This window comes from Zalophus californianus, chromosome 10, assembly GCF_009762305.2.
Source record: "Zalophus californianus isolate mZalCal1 chromosome 10, mZalCal1.pri.v2, whole genome shotgun sequence".
Taxonomy (NCBI): Eukaryota; Metazoa; Chordata; class Mammalia; order Carnivora; family Otariidae; genus Zalophus; species Zalophus californianus.
In genome coordinates this window covers 50611637-50628439 of record NC_045604.1, presented here as the reverse complement: position 1 = coordinate 50628439, position 16803 = coordinate 50611637, and the positions used below count along the sequence as shown (strand labels likewise).

At 32.6% G+C, this 16803-nt stretch overlaps 1 protein-coding gene and 1 pseudogene across 1 annotated transcript in view; one reads left to right on the top strand and one right to left on the bottom strand.

Annotated features, from left to right (window-relative positions):
* Positions 1-16803, top strand: part of PAPPA2 (pappalysin 2) — a 269440-nt gene that overhangs the window by 148527 nt on the left and 104110 nt on the right. The gene's annotated exons all lie outside the window — the stretch shown is intronic.
* LOC113933806 lies at positions 9377-9507 on the bottom strand (annotated as a pseudogene).

Below are 16803 nucleotides of genomic sequence, written 5' to 3'. Positions count from 1 at the left end.
GTGTGTGTGTGTGTGTGTGTGTGTGTGTAAAATGATACGTTGGAATGGCTTGTCAGGAAATTTCCTTTTGTTTTTCTCAACATCTTTAATATTTTGAATTTATTTTCACCTCTTTTTGAATTTTGGACTTCTTTCTTTGTAAGTAAATCCATTTATCAAAGTGTAACATATACACAGAAAAATGCAAACATCAGAAATGCACAGATCAATACATTTTTACAGAATGAACATCCTCTTTAACCATCACACAGATCAAGAAACAGAGTAGTGATCACCCCATAAAGCATTCTCCTTGCCCTTCTCGGTCACGATACCACAGAGACATGTACTCTTTTAAGTTATGTCACAAGAGATTGCCTGTGTTTGAACTTTATGTGAAACACTTGAGTGTGTAATTTTGTGTGTCATTCTTTCTTACTCAACATTCCGTTTGTAAGAATGCCGTGGCATTTAGCAGTAGAGTTCATTTCTACGGTTATGTAGCATTCCAGTGTATGAATACACCACAATTTATTTATCCATATTGATGGACTTTTGGGTTATTTCCAGTTTTTCTCTATGGTATTATGCATAGTTCTGCTATAAACATTTCTATACATTTCTTTTGGTGAAGGTATATAAATAGTTGGGTATATTTGGAACTGCTAGATCATTGGTATACAGATGACAACCTTTACTAGATAATTCCAAATAAGCTTCCACAGTGGTTGTACTAATTTAAACTCCCACCAGGGGCTTATTGAGTATTCCAAATGCTTCACATTTTCGCCAATACTTGGTATGTCAAGTCTTAATTTTAGTCATGCTGTTGGGCATATAAAAGTGTCCCCTCAGTGGTGTCCATTGCTTTTACATGTCAACTAGTGAGTTTTTTAAACGTATACTGCCATTTGTATATCCTTTTTCTTTTCTTTTCTTTTCTTTTCTTTCCTGGAGGGCATATTCAAATCTTTTGCCCAATTTTGTTTGGGTTATCTGTCATTTTATTCTTCATTTATGTGATTTCTTTACAAGTTTCTAAATGTAATTCTTTTTTGGTTATATGTTATTTAGTATGTTCCAATACTGTGGCTTACTTTTTCTTACTTTTTATGGTATCTTTAGACAAAAAGATTGTCTAAATTTTACAAAAGTCCAGTTTATCTTTCTTTCCCTTTATGGTTAAGTGCTTTTCATTATGGTATTAAGTATGATATTAAGAAATCTTTGCCTGTCACAAAGATACTTTCTTGTATTATCTTTTTTTAAAAAGATTTTATTTATTTGAAAGAGAAGATGAGAGAGAGAGAGAGCATGAAAGGAGGGAGGGTCAGAGGGAGAAGCAATCTCCCTGCTGGGCAGGGAGACCAATGCGGGACTCGATCCCGAGACTCCAGGATCATGACCTGAGCTGAAGTCAGTTGCTTAACCAACTGAGCCACCCGGATGCCCTCTTGTATTATCTTTTAGACATGTTATTATTTTACCTTCCATATATAGGTCTACAAACCATCTGGAATTTTTATATATTGTGTGAGGTAAAGATCAAGAATTTTTCCCCTATGGATATGCAATACATCTAGCACCACTCTTATTCAAACTAAAATTTTCTTTTTCCCACTGTGTTGCACTGTGCACCTTTGTCATAAGTCAACTAGCAATATGTATTTGGTTCATTTATTGATTCTATATTTTGTTTTACTGGTCTTTATATTCTTGCTTTAATATTATACTCTAAATTATGGCACATTTTTGGTGAATCTTAAAATTGGGTCATATAAGCCCTAAAACTTTATTCCTTTTTTGTCCCCAGATTGCATTAGCTGTTCTTGGTCCTTTGAATTTTTATATTAACTTTGGAATCAGTTTCCATTTCCACATATGGAAAAAAAAACCTGATGTAATTTTGATTGGGATTTCATTGAAACTTTAAGTCAATTTGGGGAGAGTTTTTCTTTAAAATATTGAGTCTTCTCTACATCAAAAACTAATGATGTAATGTATGGTGATTAACATAACATAATAAAAAAAGACAGAAAAATATTGAGTCTTCTAATATATTCTTTCAATTACTTGTCTTCCTTAATTTCTCTTAACATTTTATAGTTTTCTGAGAGAAGGGAGTTGAATTTTATCAAATGCTTTTTTCTGCATCTATTGAGTTGTTCATATTAGGTTGCCTTCTGTTCTGCCAAAGTCTTGACTTACTTTAATAAACTTCTAAATGTTAAACTAAGCTTACATACCTGGAAAAAGAAATAACAACTTGGAGTTGTTTTATATATATACATATATAAAATGTATAATCCTTTGTCAATAATTTTGGATTCTGTTTGTGAATATTTTAAGTGTTTTTTCATCTTTGTTCATTAGAGCTTGATTCCTATTTTTAAATTTTATTTTACTGTTTTATCAAGTTTTATGATGAAGGCTAGGTTTGACTTCTAAAAAGTTTCTTTCCCCGCTAGTTATGGGATATGTTATGTAAAGTTGGTGCTAATTTTGGAGGTATTCATCAGTGAAGCTATCTGATCCTGGGTTTTCTTGGAGAAAAAATTTAAATTATGAGTTAAAATTTTAAAACAAATGTAGAAGAATTTGGACTTTCTATTTCTTCTTAGGTCAGTTTTGGTAAGTTGGGTTTTTCAAGTAATTTGTGCATTTTTTTCCTAAAAATTTGAATTTATTGGCATTAAGTTTTCTATAATGTTCTCTTATTTTCTTTGTAATGTTTCCACCTCTAGAAATTTTTTCACTCATGATATTGTTACATTTTGGCTTCTCTCTTTATTTATTTTTGGTCAGTCTTGCTAAAGGTTTATTAGTTTTATTAATCTTTTTATAGAACCAGCCAAAGAAAATATATATAGTCTATGTATGTGCATATCCATGTATCTGTATGTACATATAGATAAAAGGAATGTATATGTATAAACCTAAAAGGAAGGAAATAATGAAAAAAAGAACATACTCATGTGCTTTTATTTTCATTATTTACTTTCTTTTATGTTTGTATTTAACTTGCTCTTCTTTTTCTAATAACTTGAGATGATGCTTAGATAATTATTTTTTGGCTTCTTTTCTTTTTTAATGTATGTATTAAGGCCATATATTTCCTTATATATTTCCATATATAAGCGTGACTTTGGTGACATCCTAAAAGTTTTGCATTATCTTATTTCTGTTATCACTTGGTTCAAACATATTTTTGCAATTTTCATTTGATTTATTTCATTTTTTTGTTTTTGACCACTGCATTATATACAAGTGTGATGTTTAACTTCTAAACATTTGTGGATTTTCTGGTTACCTTTTTCTTTTTGATTCTCAGGGTTAGGGTGAAGTCACTGTGGTCAAAGAGTATATCTTGTATGGTTTCAATCCTTTGTAATTTGTTGAGCCTTAATTTATGGACAAGTGTATGGTCAATACTGGTAAATATTACCTGTACTTTAAAAGGGATATGTACTCTGAAATTATTGGATAGAGCATTCTATATATTTAAGATAAATCAAATTCACCCATCATTGTGTTGAAAGTTTCTATATCATATATATTTTGTGTATATAGATATATTTTCTTGATATTCTGTGCACTGTTTCTATCAGTTAGTCAGTGATATGTTTTAGAAACTCCTACTATAATCTTGGGTTTGTCTATTTCTCTTTTATTTTTTATCAGTTTTTGATTTATACATTTTGAGGCTATCTTATTAAATATACACACAGTTCTCACTTTGTATGGTAGTGTGGAACCACAAAATGACCATGCAAGCTAAATTTATGCAAAGCAAACTTAATAATCAATGAGGAAAAATTGTAATTTCTTATGTGAACTCAAAGTTTTTGCCACAATGTTAAACTCATGTGAAGGAAAAATTTTTAAATAGTAAAACTGGTATTTAGTTCATTATAATATAAAACATTTAAAAACATAGAGAATTAAAGTGTTTCCTTTCATTGTAAAAATGTTACCAACAGTAGTTTGAATAGCACTTGACTTTTTCTTTTTCATCATATGACTTACATTACAAAGCTAGCAGTTTTTTTATGCCTTTGTGAATTATCATATTCCTTTCTAAGTTTGGATCAACTTCCAACATTTTATCCTTTGCACTTTCAATGTTAAGAAATATCTCTGAGAGTTCTTTTAATGTGAATTTTTTCTTGGCATCACTTCCTCTGGGACATCTTCATCCTATTTGTCACAACCACTTTTCTCATTTATGTTGATAATTTTACTTTCACTAAGTCCCTCTGGCTGCATATCTAGAGTCCCTCCAATTGGCAGCAGAATTGACATTCCCACCCATCAGCTTTTTCTTCTATAACTCTGCTTACCTTTAATTCACATTTCTCCTCCAGCATTATCACTTTTTTTTCTACACGTTCATCCTTGTTGGCCAATTCCCCCTTTCAATTACCCATTTTTGTAAAGTGTGTAGGTTTATCACTGAGAAACAAGGAGGCAACACAATGACACACTTTTCTGTCTCTGCATGAACTGAATAACAGATACACAGTGACCAATCAGTGACAGACTTTGAAAGAAGTGATTGGTCACTGATCACTGTGATTTGTGGATTGAAAGACTATTAGTGAAGTTTGTACTTCCTGTAGTTACAATTAATATATTGTGCTAATTGAAATTTAAATCCTATCATTGGGACTCTGGTGTTATATAACTAAATTGTGATAATTGATATTTGTGCATACGGGAACTTGTGCATATATAAAATCAGGACTGTCGGTGTATAATTTTAGAATTTCTGTATCTTCCTGGTTGATTATCTCTTTTAACATTAAGAAATGCCTCTTTTTATCTCTAAGAATATTCCTGCTTTACTGTAAACTTTGCCTGATATTAGTATAGCTATCTATACCTTTTGTTAGTCATACTTTTATTTTATTCTCTAAGTGGTTATTCTGGAGATTGCAGCATGTATCTTTAACTGGTTAGAGTCTGCTATGAATTAGAGCTCTCATAATTTCATAAGCAATGACTACCTTAGAATACTCTACCCCCATTTACTACTTCCTGGCTTTTTTAAGTTAATATGATTTTAAAATAGCTAATATTTACCTTGTCCAGTGCTCTTCAGGCCTTTCTAATTTCTTTGCTTCCCTCATTTTTATTTAGCTTGAAGAAATCCCATTTATTGTTTCTTTTTATGTGAGTATACTGGCAATGAATTCTTTTAGTTTTTGTGTGGCTGAAAATATCTTTATTTGACATTCATTTTTCAAAGGGTATCTTTGCTTGGTATAGAATTCTAAGTGGCCAGTCGTTTTCTTTCATTAGCCTAAAGATGTTATTCCAGTGTCTTCTCACTTTCATACTTTCTTTGGAGAGTTAGCTGTACATCTGATATATATTACTTTGAAGGCAATGTCTTTTATTCCCTGGTGCTTTCAGTATTTTCTGTTTGTGTTTTGCCTTCAGCACTTCTACTATGATGTTCCAAGGCCTGTTTTTTCTTTGTATATATGTGGCTAAGGCTTTGTCAAGCTTTTTGAATCTGTGACTTAATGTCTTTACTTGCCCATTTACACTTTCTTCTTTTTCTTGGATACCAGATATACATACATTAGACCTTTTTGCTGTGTATCTTTTATCCTTTTTCTTCTTCATTTCTTCCCCTTTTTCTTCATGCTGAAGTCTGGTTATTTTATACTGACATTTCTTCTGTTTCACTAATGATAACTTTTACTCCAACAGCTGTTAAACTGTTTATCAAGTTGTTTATTTCAGTTATTGTATTTTTAATTCTAGAATTACTATTTAACTATTTCTATAGATTCTCATTTTGTCTGAAATTCTTTATCTTATAGTTTATTTTTAAAAATATATTAATCACTATAATTATAAAGTCTGTGTCTGATAATATCAATTATCTTGATGACCTGAGGTCTGTTTATGATGACAGTTTCTTCTCTTTATTTTCATTCATTTAGTCTTATCTACTTTCATATTGAATAATGTTTTTACTAAATTATCATAGAGATTGTGGAGACTATGGCTAATGATATCTTTCAAGACCATTTACCTTTTTAAAAAAACATGTAATAAGATTTGGGAAAGAACACCTTAATCCAATCAGTAATTAAGATGACTCAAGCTTATGCTTCTGTATTAGTGAACCCTGATATATTTCATTTTTCCCTTTTTTTCCAAAGCCCTAGCCTTTCAGAGGTCTCAACTAAAAGCTTAGATCAGGCCCTCCATCTTGATATTTTCTGAAGTACAGTTTCTATTTCCTCAGCAGTATGTGTCTGCCAAAAACTGCTTAGCTTTTTAGCCTCTCACCCACCAATTTCTGCTGAGTTTCTTATACTCTTATTCTGCAGAGCTTAGAATTTGAAAAATATCTCAGTGACAAAAGTAGCACAGAATGTGAGGTTACCTTCAATGTGGTTTCTTGCTTTTCAAGTCTCTTCAGTCCTGACTGCTGTGGTTTCTTTCACATGTTTCCAAGCATTTTTCTTTTTACTTTATTCATATTTTATAATTTTTCTTGTCATGAGTGTTTGTTCTATTATAAGCTACTTCCTTACAGCTGGAAACAGAAGTCTCCAACTGGAATTCTTTTAATGTATGTCAGTTAGCTACCATATATATTTTAGGTGTGTACCCTATTCTTACTACAAGTGATCTAGGGGTAATAATCCTTGTATAAGAAAAAAAATCACCAATATAATTGGAAATTAAGTTAATATATCAAACCTATTAATAAAATTTAGTTTTCAAAAATCCACATAATACCAAATAAATTAAGGAGTGATTTCTAAAAATAAGTTCATTGGGGTTTCCCCAAGTTTTTTGAAGACTGTAGGATTTCTGACTATTATTTCTTTTAGGTTACTTTAATCTTGGTTCCATACACACACGTGATTTGTATGAAATGGATCAGAGACAAATTTATTTTACAAGGGGGAAAAACCTATACTGAAAAACATTAGCCTTGAAAATATCTTTCCAAAATCTTTCATTTACTAAAATGCTACTTTCCCAACAAATTTCTCACTTTAGTCCTCAGTCCTTTACTGAGGTAACTTGTCTCTCTTAGTTTTCCTTGGTTTTATCTAATCTTGATCCAAGTGACCAAAATGTATGAACTTTCTCTTACATGGCATAGAAAATTTTTATTATTTACAATAATAAACACATTTTATTTTATTTTTTAAAGATTTATTTATTTATTTCAGAGTGGTGAAGGGTAGAGGGAGAGGGAGAGAAATCCTCAAGCAGATTCCCTGCTGAGGAGCCCAATGTGGGGCTTGATCCCAGGACCCTGAGATCATGACCTGAGCTGAAACCAAGGGCTGGCTGCTTAACCAACTGAGCCACCCAGGTGCCCCATAATAAGCACATTTTAAAATCCATTTATAGTTTACAAAGTACATTGCCATGTCCTTTTTAATTTTATCCTTACAATAGCCTATGAGTTTGGCTAAAGTAGGTGTTTTCCTGTTTTATAGATGAGAAAAATAAGAACCAGTCTCAAAGTTCTTTTTCTACATCACTCAAGAATAAAATGGTAAATCTGAAGATCAAACTCATGCTTCTTAACTCTAATCCCATGTTTATTCCTTTACACTATGTTGCCTCTTTCAGTCAGCATTCATTATGCACCTTGATATGCCAAACCCAGAATTGAACACTGGGGATAAACATGAGAATATGACAGCAAGAAAGCAAATTGAAACATATGTGGAATTGGGAGAAAGGGTTTCTTTTCTTTTGTTGAATTTCTTCTAAATTCTTCAAAGACGATGTATCTATGGATCTAGTTCATAGGATTTATTAAGTGCATGTTGTAACTCTAAGTGCCATTGGAGGATAGAAAAAAAAAACAGAAGGCATGATTCCTCCCAGAAAGTGCTTTGAATCTCAGCAATATAGACAACAAATGAAGCAATTTGAGAAGCAGATATCCATTAAGTATCTGTTGTTTGGTTTCACAGGGAGCCCATCAACGTATGCAAAATCATATGCTCATGTTTATTTTCATGGCTGTTCTAAAATGTCCTAAATTTGGAATGGTCTCACTCAGGCTGGACTAGTTAGAAATCCTAACAGAAACTTCCCCATGCTTATAGTATTTTAAGTACAATATTGAAAACATCAGTTATAAATTATGGACCACTGCTGGAAAACTTTGCTACATAAAACCTAAAGCCTGTTTACCAAAATTTCCTTCTTTTCTTTGTTTGGGTTCAACTAGCCAAACACTACATATGAATCTTCAACAGAAAATGCATTGCATATTTAATTGATTGGATTTCAAAGATAAGAGTCTGTGACACCTGACTCCTGGAGGGGGGAGGGTGTGGAGACACCTATGTATTGAGATTTGCTCTGTTCCAGGTATCTTAGTAATTCTCATACAAGCTCTCTATCAGAGATAATGACTTTTTCTTATTCTAAAAATGATTATCTGAAAACTCAGAAATGTTAAACATTTGAGATAACATAGATAGTAGAGATAAAGATAAGATTCAAATTCAAATATAGCTTATTCCAAAACCCATGTTTCCTTCCTTTATACCAGGAGTTGGGAAACATTTTTCTATAAAGAGAAAAATAAATATTTTATGGTTTGTGGGCCCTACAGTCTCTGTTACAACTACTTAACACTGCTGTTTTAGAATGAAAGCAGCCACAGACAGTATGTAAATGATCAAGCATAGCTGTGTTCTAATGAAATTGTATTTATGAACACTAAAATTTTAATTCATAAAATTTTCACATTATTCCCATTGTTTTTCTTTGATTTTTTCCAACCATTTGAAAATGCAAAAACCATTCTTAGCTCACAGACCATACAAAACCAGGCAGTGAGTCAGATCTGGCCCATGAGCAAGAGTTTGCTGACCTATGCTCTGTATCATGTGTCCATCTAATACTCTAGATACTGATAGACATTTGCCTTGTTTCTGCATCATAACAGTGCCAATTTTAATTCTACTCAGTAAACATTGCCTAAAATGAACAAAATATTGTACTATAGAGGGGTCCAAAGCTGAATGAGTCACCATCTTCACCCTTAAGGTATATACACTGCAGTGGCATGTTTACACAAATATTCTAGAAGATAGAATGTTGTAACTCATATGCTACAGATACAGTAAAGTACAAAACAGACTCAAAAGGACCTGGTGACTGGGCATAAGGAGATAGAGATAAACCCTATCTCATTGAATTCTGCCATTTATCCCATCTTCCATACCACTCCTCTACACACACACACACACACACACACACACACACACACACACACACATTCTAGGCCTTAATCATTTTAGTCATAACAGATTGCTTTCAGTGCTGGAATATTTCAAGGTTTTCACATCTCCATAATCTTTCAGGTAGGGAAGTTATCTTTTTCTTTCTCTGTAAATGCTTTCTCCATTTTATCTCTCCAAGGTATACATATTCATCTTCTAAGATTGGGCTCAGGCATTATTTCTTTTATACTGATAAGAACAGATTCTACACTTGATCTTAGCCAAAAGGCCAAGAAGTGATGGGGATTATTTCTTTTGTAAAGCCCAGCCTTTCCTGAACTTCTTTCCCAAGGCCCTCTTAGTATAACTGCTAACTTTTTCATATATGCTTCCTCAATAGACTCTTCTATCATAGTGTTTGTATACTTTGCTGTTCTTGTTTCTCCCTCTCCATCCGATGAACGCTAAGGACCTTGTGGATAGAAACCATATGTAGTTATGGTTGTATGTGAAACATTGAGCACAGAGCCTCCTTGTTGTAATGTTCAAAATGTTTGGTGATTGCATGAATCAATGATGGGATGTTAGATCTTAGCCTTGGCAATTTGAGAGCATATTGATAATATAGTATTATCCCCTTATCTGTGGTTTCACTTTTGCAGTTTTAGTTACTGTGGTCAACTGTGGTTGAAGAGCAGTTGACCCTCCTCTGACAAATTGTCACAAGATCAGTAGTAGCCTAGTGCTATGTCACAATGCCTGGGTCATTCACCTCACTTCATCTCATCATGTAGGCATTTTATTATCTCACATCATCACAGGAAGAAATACAATGATATTTTGAGGGAGAGTTATTCACATAATTTTTATTACAGCACATTGTTATAATTGTTCTATTTTATTATTAGTTATTGTTGTTAATCTTTTACTGTACCTAATTTATAAATTAAATATGATCATAGGTATGTATGTACAGGAAAATACATACATATATATATATAGGGTTTGGTACTATTGTGGTTTTAGGCATCCACTGGGGGCCCACTGGAATGTATCCCTTGTGGATAGACAAGGAGGACTACTGTACTACTTATGACACAACACAGAGGTGGGTAAGTAGGACTGTGGGCTGGGCTAGATTGAAAGGGGAGGTAGATAGAAGCCACAAACTACCTCTTCCTGAAAAACGTTATAAACGATGAACTGTAGTTTGAGTGGAAACCACATCAAAAAGGAATTTTTCAAAGATGGGGGAGATTTGGTCATTTTCTTTGGTTGTGGCAGGTTGGAGTCTCTAGGAAGTAGATTCTGAAATGGACCTTAGATGTTCCCTTTGGCAGCACATATACTAAATTAAGATGAAGCTTAGTATGCAGGATGTTTATTAAGGAGTGGGCTTGGTATCAACATCTGTGGAAAAGAAGGGAAGGAAGCATGAGCGGGTGAAAAAGGAAGTTGAGCAACCTCAATGACAGCTTGACTGACTTCTGTGAAGAAATAATACATATTATCACAAGGCACAAGGGCTAAGTGGAGTAATACTGCTGTAAGGTCCTTACCCTTTGAGATAATAATATTTGAATGTAGATTATAATCAGTTAGATATACATATTATAGTCTCCAGAACAATCATTAAAAAATATACATATACACAAATAGTTATAGGTAGAAAGTTAAAAGGGACGATTAATAGAATAATAAAATAATTTGATTCACTCAGAAGCAGGAAAAGAGGAGTTAAGAAACAATTAATTAATAAAAAACAAATACCAAGATGGCAGACTTAAAATCAACTGTATTATTGATTACATTAAATGCAAATTTTTCTAAAAATGCCATGTAAAAGGCAGAGATTGTCAATATACATAAGATGGAAAGAATCAATTATCTACTGTTTATGAAAACACATTTTAAACATAAAGACATGCAGCGCACCTGGGTGGCTCAGTTGATTAAGCAAGTGGTTATGCGACTGCCTTCAGCTCAGGTCATGATCCTGGAGTCCCAGCATCGAGTCCCACATCAGGTTCCCTACTCAGCAGGGAGTCTGCTTCTCCCTCTGACCCTCCCCCATCTCAGGCGCTCTCTCTCTCTCTCTCATCCTTTCTCTCTCAAATAAATAAAATCTTTAAAGAATAAATAAAGACAGGCAGAATGAAAGTAAAAGGGAGAAATTATATACCATGTAGACTCTAAGCATAAGCAAATTGCTGTGCTATGCTAATATCTGATAAAATAGAATATTACTGGAGATAAAGAGGGATGGTTCGTAATGATAAGTAGATCAATTTATCAAAAATACTGAACAATCTTAATTATAAAATTGAAGCACCTAAGAACAGAGCCTTAAAGGAAATGAATTAAAAATTGATAAAACTAATAGACAAATAGCCAAATCCATAATTATAATTGGAGATTTTTATCATCTCTAAGTCATTGAGGTAGCAAGTAGACAAAAAGATCAGGAGAAGTATAGAAGATTTGAAGATCATTCTCAAGTATCTTGACCTACTTTGATATTTGTAGAAATACTGCCTATGCAGAATGCATATGGTACATTCACCAAATAGGTTATATCCTAGACCATAAAACAAGTCTTAGTAAATTTGTAATGATTACACTTATACAGAGTACATTCTCTGACCTTAACAGTAGTAAATAAGAAATGAATAACAATATGTCTAGGAAATCTCCAATTTCTTGATAATCAAGCAGTACATTTCTAAATGACCCATAGGTCAAAGAAGGTTTTATGGGGGAAATTAGAAAACATTTTGAGCTGAATGATAATGAAACAACATTTCAGAATTTATGGGATATGATTAAAACAATATTTCCAGGGAAATTTATAGCTTTAAATATCTATATTTGGAAAATCAGTATAAAATCAATAATCACAGTTTCCATCTTAATTAGGAAAAGATCAAATTAAAGTCATAGTGAAAGTATAAAGGAAATAACAGAGAAAAGGAGAAATCAGTAAAGTAGAAAAAACTCCTATATCACCACTGTTATTGTACTTTCTCTGGAAATAGCAGCCAAGGCTAGACTTTGAATTCTATATTTTATGAGATATAAAAGAAATGAAACATAAAATATGAGAGAAGTAAAACTCAAATTATTTTCTCATAAATTGAGTTGACATCTGAAAAGAGGAAACAACCTGAAAATTATTTCATTTAGTATCATGGTTTAGTACAAAATTAAGATGAAAGCAAATATGCTCTGTAATTTTAAACAACAATCAATGAGAAAATATGATTAAAGAAAATAGTTCATTTAAAATAGCAGTCAAGGTAGTAAAATATCTAGGAATAAATGTTAAAAAAGAAAAATGAAAGATCTATATGAAGATACAATGAAGGCTTGAATAGATGAAGAAGCACAAACTGGTCCTGTATAGAAGGACTCAATATCATATGGGGGTCGATTCTCCCTAAATCCTAAACTTCCCATAATCCCAACAAAAATTCTAACAAAAAAACTTTTAAAGAATTACAAAGTTGATTTTAATGTTTTTAATGGAAGTTCTGCCAAAGTTTAGTGATGAAGGAGGCCTGCCTCTGTCAAGGATTTTGAAATATGTCACAAAATTATAATGTTAAAATATCAACAAATAGACAAATCAATGGAACAAGATGGCCGTGAAATACACCCAAAGACAGAGACATACATATGGATATGGCTTGAAATTAAACTTAATACTCTCAAGACAAATGAGAATGGTGCATCCATTTCCACATATCCTTGCATGAACATAATATTATCTAATTACCTAAAATTAATAAATCTGATGGGAACAAAGTGATATCTTGATTATTTTTTCTTTGATTATTAGTGAGGTAGTGCATCCCCTTTACAAAAATAATTATCAGGCATTTAGTATTCGTTTTTTATTTAATTGTAACATAGACAAATTTATTAGTTTTTTCTAATATTGCAAAAATGTTTTTTACTTTCTTATATTAGTTTTGTAGTTTTGCCTTTTGAAGTTTAGTGTTTAACATAATTGAAATTTATTTTTGTGTATAGAATAAGGTAGGGTTTTTTCCCTTAAATATGGTAAGTGAATTTCTAATCTCAACCATTAAAACATTCCATCATTGCTCTGATGATTCACAGTGCCACATTGATTATATACTAATTTCTGGAATAGACTTGAATCTGCTTTTTTTAACACGCTGCTTTATTTCATTGACCTATTTTCGTGTTCCTTACACCGATAGGACACTGTTTTTAGTACCATGACTTCTGCTACCAAACATATCTGGTGGTAGACATGTCCCTACCTTCCACTTTTCTTGCACATTTAAAAAAATTTAATTAGCTACTCATTATTCATGAACACTTATTTTCCATATAAATTTTAGAATAAGCCTTAGATCATTTCTTCTGCCTCTTGAAAAAAATATTGGTATATGTGAGCTAAACTGAATCAAACACTTGATTTGTGTTAATTGATATGATCTTATGATTTTTCTCCTTTGATCCATCATTATGTTGAAATCATACTGATAGATTTTTTGTTTTTAGATATCAAGTCATTTTTGTCTATGTGGCATGAAGCTACTTGCTCATTATACATTACATTTTAAATACGCTCTTGGATTTTATTGGTTAATCTTCTGCTTTGGATTTTTGCATTTGTATTTATTTCTGGAATTAGTTTATATATTCCTTTTTTGAATATTCAGATTACACAAGCCTCATAAAGTTGATTGGGTAGTTTCCTCTCTTATATTTTCTGAAACCACCTGTATAAAATAAGGATTATCTGTTCCTTCAAAATTTAGCAGAACCCACCTGTAAAACCAGCTGGGTTTGGGGTTTGCTTGAGGAAAGATTTATGTTCGTCATTTAACTTTCTTTGATTTTTATTAATATTTTTAATTTCTTCTTCCCAATTTTGGAAACTATTGGATATTTCCATAAATTTACTAATTTCTTCCACATATTCAAATTTCGTGCTGATAATTGTTCATAATGTATTTTTACTTTGTCTCATCTCTATTTCAGCTGTAGTTACCATTCCCTTTATATTGTGTGTCTTTAGGCCTTCTGATTTCTCCTGTTTTTCTTGATTACTCATGCCTAGGTTTCTTCAAAGAACAATTTTTACTTTTGTTCATTTTTCTCTTCATTCTAGTCGTGGTTCTCCAATTCACTGATTTCTATCTTTATCTATTATTTATTTCCTCTCTTCCTTTTTCTCTGGATTCACACTGATGTTCCTTTTTAGCTTCTTGTGTCAAACACTTGGATAATTTGTTTTCACTGTTCCATAATTTTGCCCATTTTTACTACTTTGATTGTAGCCAATAAATGTTGACATATAGGGCTTTCGTCGTCAGTCCACCCTAAGTATTTTGTAATAACTCATAACTTCTTTTTTTTTTAATATTTTTATTTGTTTATTTGAGAGAGAGAGAATGAGAGAGAGACAGAGCACATGAGATGGGGGGAGGGTCAGAGGGAGAAGCAGACTCCCTGCCGAGCAGGGAGCCCGATGCGGGACTCGATCCAGGGACTCCAGGATCATGACCTGAGCCGAAGGCAGTCGCTTAACCAACTGAGCCACCCAGGCGCCCTCATAACTTCTTTTTAAAATCAGGAACTTTTAGTAGCATTTTGTTTGTTTGTTTCTACCACTGATTTTTCAGAGGATAGCAACTTTTATTGTGCCAGCTCTGTCAGTATTAGAGGTTTTTTTTCTTCTTCTCTTGGCCCTGCATTTTATTAGGAAGCACTTAAAGAAAGAGCCTTTGTTCATTCAGAAATTGAGGTCCAATCTGTATTAGAAATATGTACTCCCCATTAGCTTCCAAAAGTATCTACCACTCTTACCATGTCTTCTTTCTCTATTTTGTTTTATATACAAACACCTACAAAATCCTTTCTTCCATTCCTTTTTTTAAATTTCTCTGCTCTTCTTCTTTTATCTCTTCATTTTTTAAAAATTGTGCATTCTCATATCTTGCCAACTTTGAGTTGAAGAAAAAAAAGTACTTCAAATAAATAATGAAGAATTTTTTTAGTATAAGTCCTGTGCTATATTCAAGGCATACTTATACTAAACAAAAATATTTATTGTTTCTCTGATATTCATATTTAAGCAAGCATCTTGTTTGGTTTTGTTTTTGCTAAATTTGGCAAATCTTATAATTCTTTTTTATTTAATCAGTTGAAAACTAATTGTCTATTCAGAGATGACTTCAACCATCCAGAAAACTGAATAGATTTCATAATTTAGCAAAAAAGATAAAGCTCATAGATAGAAGGCACTAATCCAATCATTACTTTGGATTCTTTGACTTTGTTCATAGGAAAGTAGACAGGACCCTTTGTTAAAGTCTATTTATTTTACTTAGAATTTTAATAATATTAATGATCTGAATTTTCAATCTGCTGTAGAAAAGGAGCAGCAAATTAGGAGGGGATATAGAAACTGGGAGAAGACATATATTCAGAGGTACAGTATTATAAGCCCTATTTTTACCATTAATCAGTCAAATGACCTTATATAAATCATGTAACCTTCTTGGACATCAATTTTCTTAGCTTTAAAATGAGGTATTTGGACTGGATGATTCCTTTCAGTTATGTATTATAATTTCATCTTGATGGTGAATTTAAAAAGGAATGAGATAATAAATATGAATAATAAAAGAACTGCAGTTTTAGGCTATCAAATGCTAGGGCAAAGATAAGTAAGTATATCCAGTGATGCCTTTAGATCCTTGCTACTCAAAATATGGTTGGCATCCAAAAGCATCAGCATCACCTGAGAGCTAGGTAGGACTGCAGAATCTCAGCTCTACTAAATCAGAATTGGCATTTTAACAAGACCCTCAGGTGATCTGTATGTACATTAAAGTTTGAAGAGCACTGCCTTAGAAGATTGTTATCTTAGCATTCAGGAAAATAACCAATGTTCATAGTGATGCCTCAAATTCACCAAGTGAAAATTCAGTTAAGTACAGGATTCCCCAGTTAAGAGGGCAGGAGCATTTATAATAGGTATTGGAATTATATCTGTACACATCACTGAAATTTCTAAAAAGTTCTTGCCTTTCAAAAGAAAATCTTCTGTTTAGAAAATTAACCTATATGGATCCCTGCATTCCCTGGGAATCCTGCAAAAGCAAAAGTGACTATGTATATATGATTTTCATTTCCACCAAAAACTGGCCTAGTGCATTGAAAGGGGAATTCCATCTCTCTGTGGCTCAACAGTTTATCCCTAGAGGGTAAAGCACTCGTTTTCCACTTTCCTATCTGATTGCTACTACTCTAACTTTTTATTTATTTTACATGGAAGCTTTTGCAGGCTCTAGACATGACATCTTAGCCGACTTTAAGTTTCATGAATAATTGGGATGGCAATGTTTTTCACCCAGAGGTGGGGGAACCTTGCCTGGCTCTACAGTGTGCTCCTTCATCCCCTCACTTATGCATTATTGTTCCCAAGAAAGCCTTCTCCATATATATTCCATAATACCTTTCCTTATTCTCAGAGTTTGTCTTGTGTGGAGTGTCCCCAGGATTCAGATTCTCAGGTGGAGATTTGCATGCTGAAAGTTTATTGAAGACTTTCCCT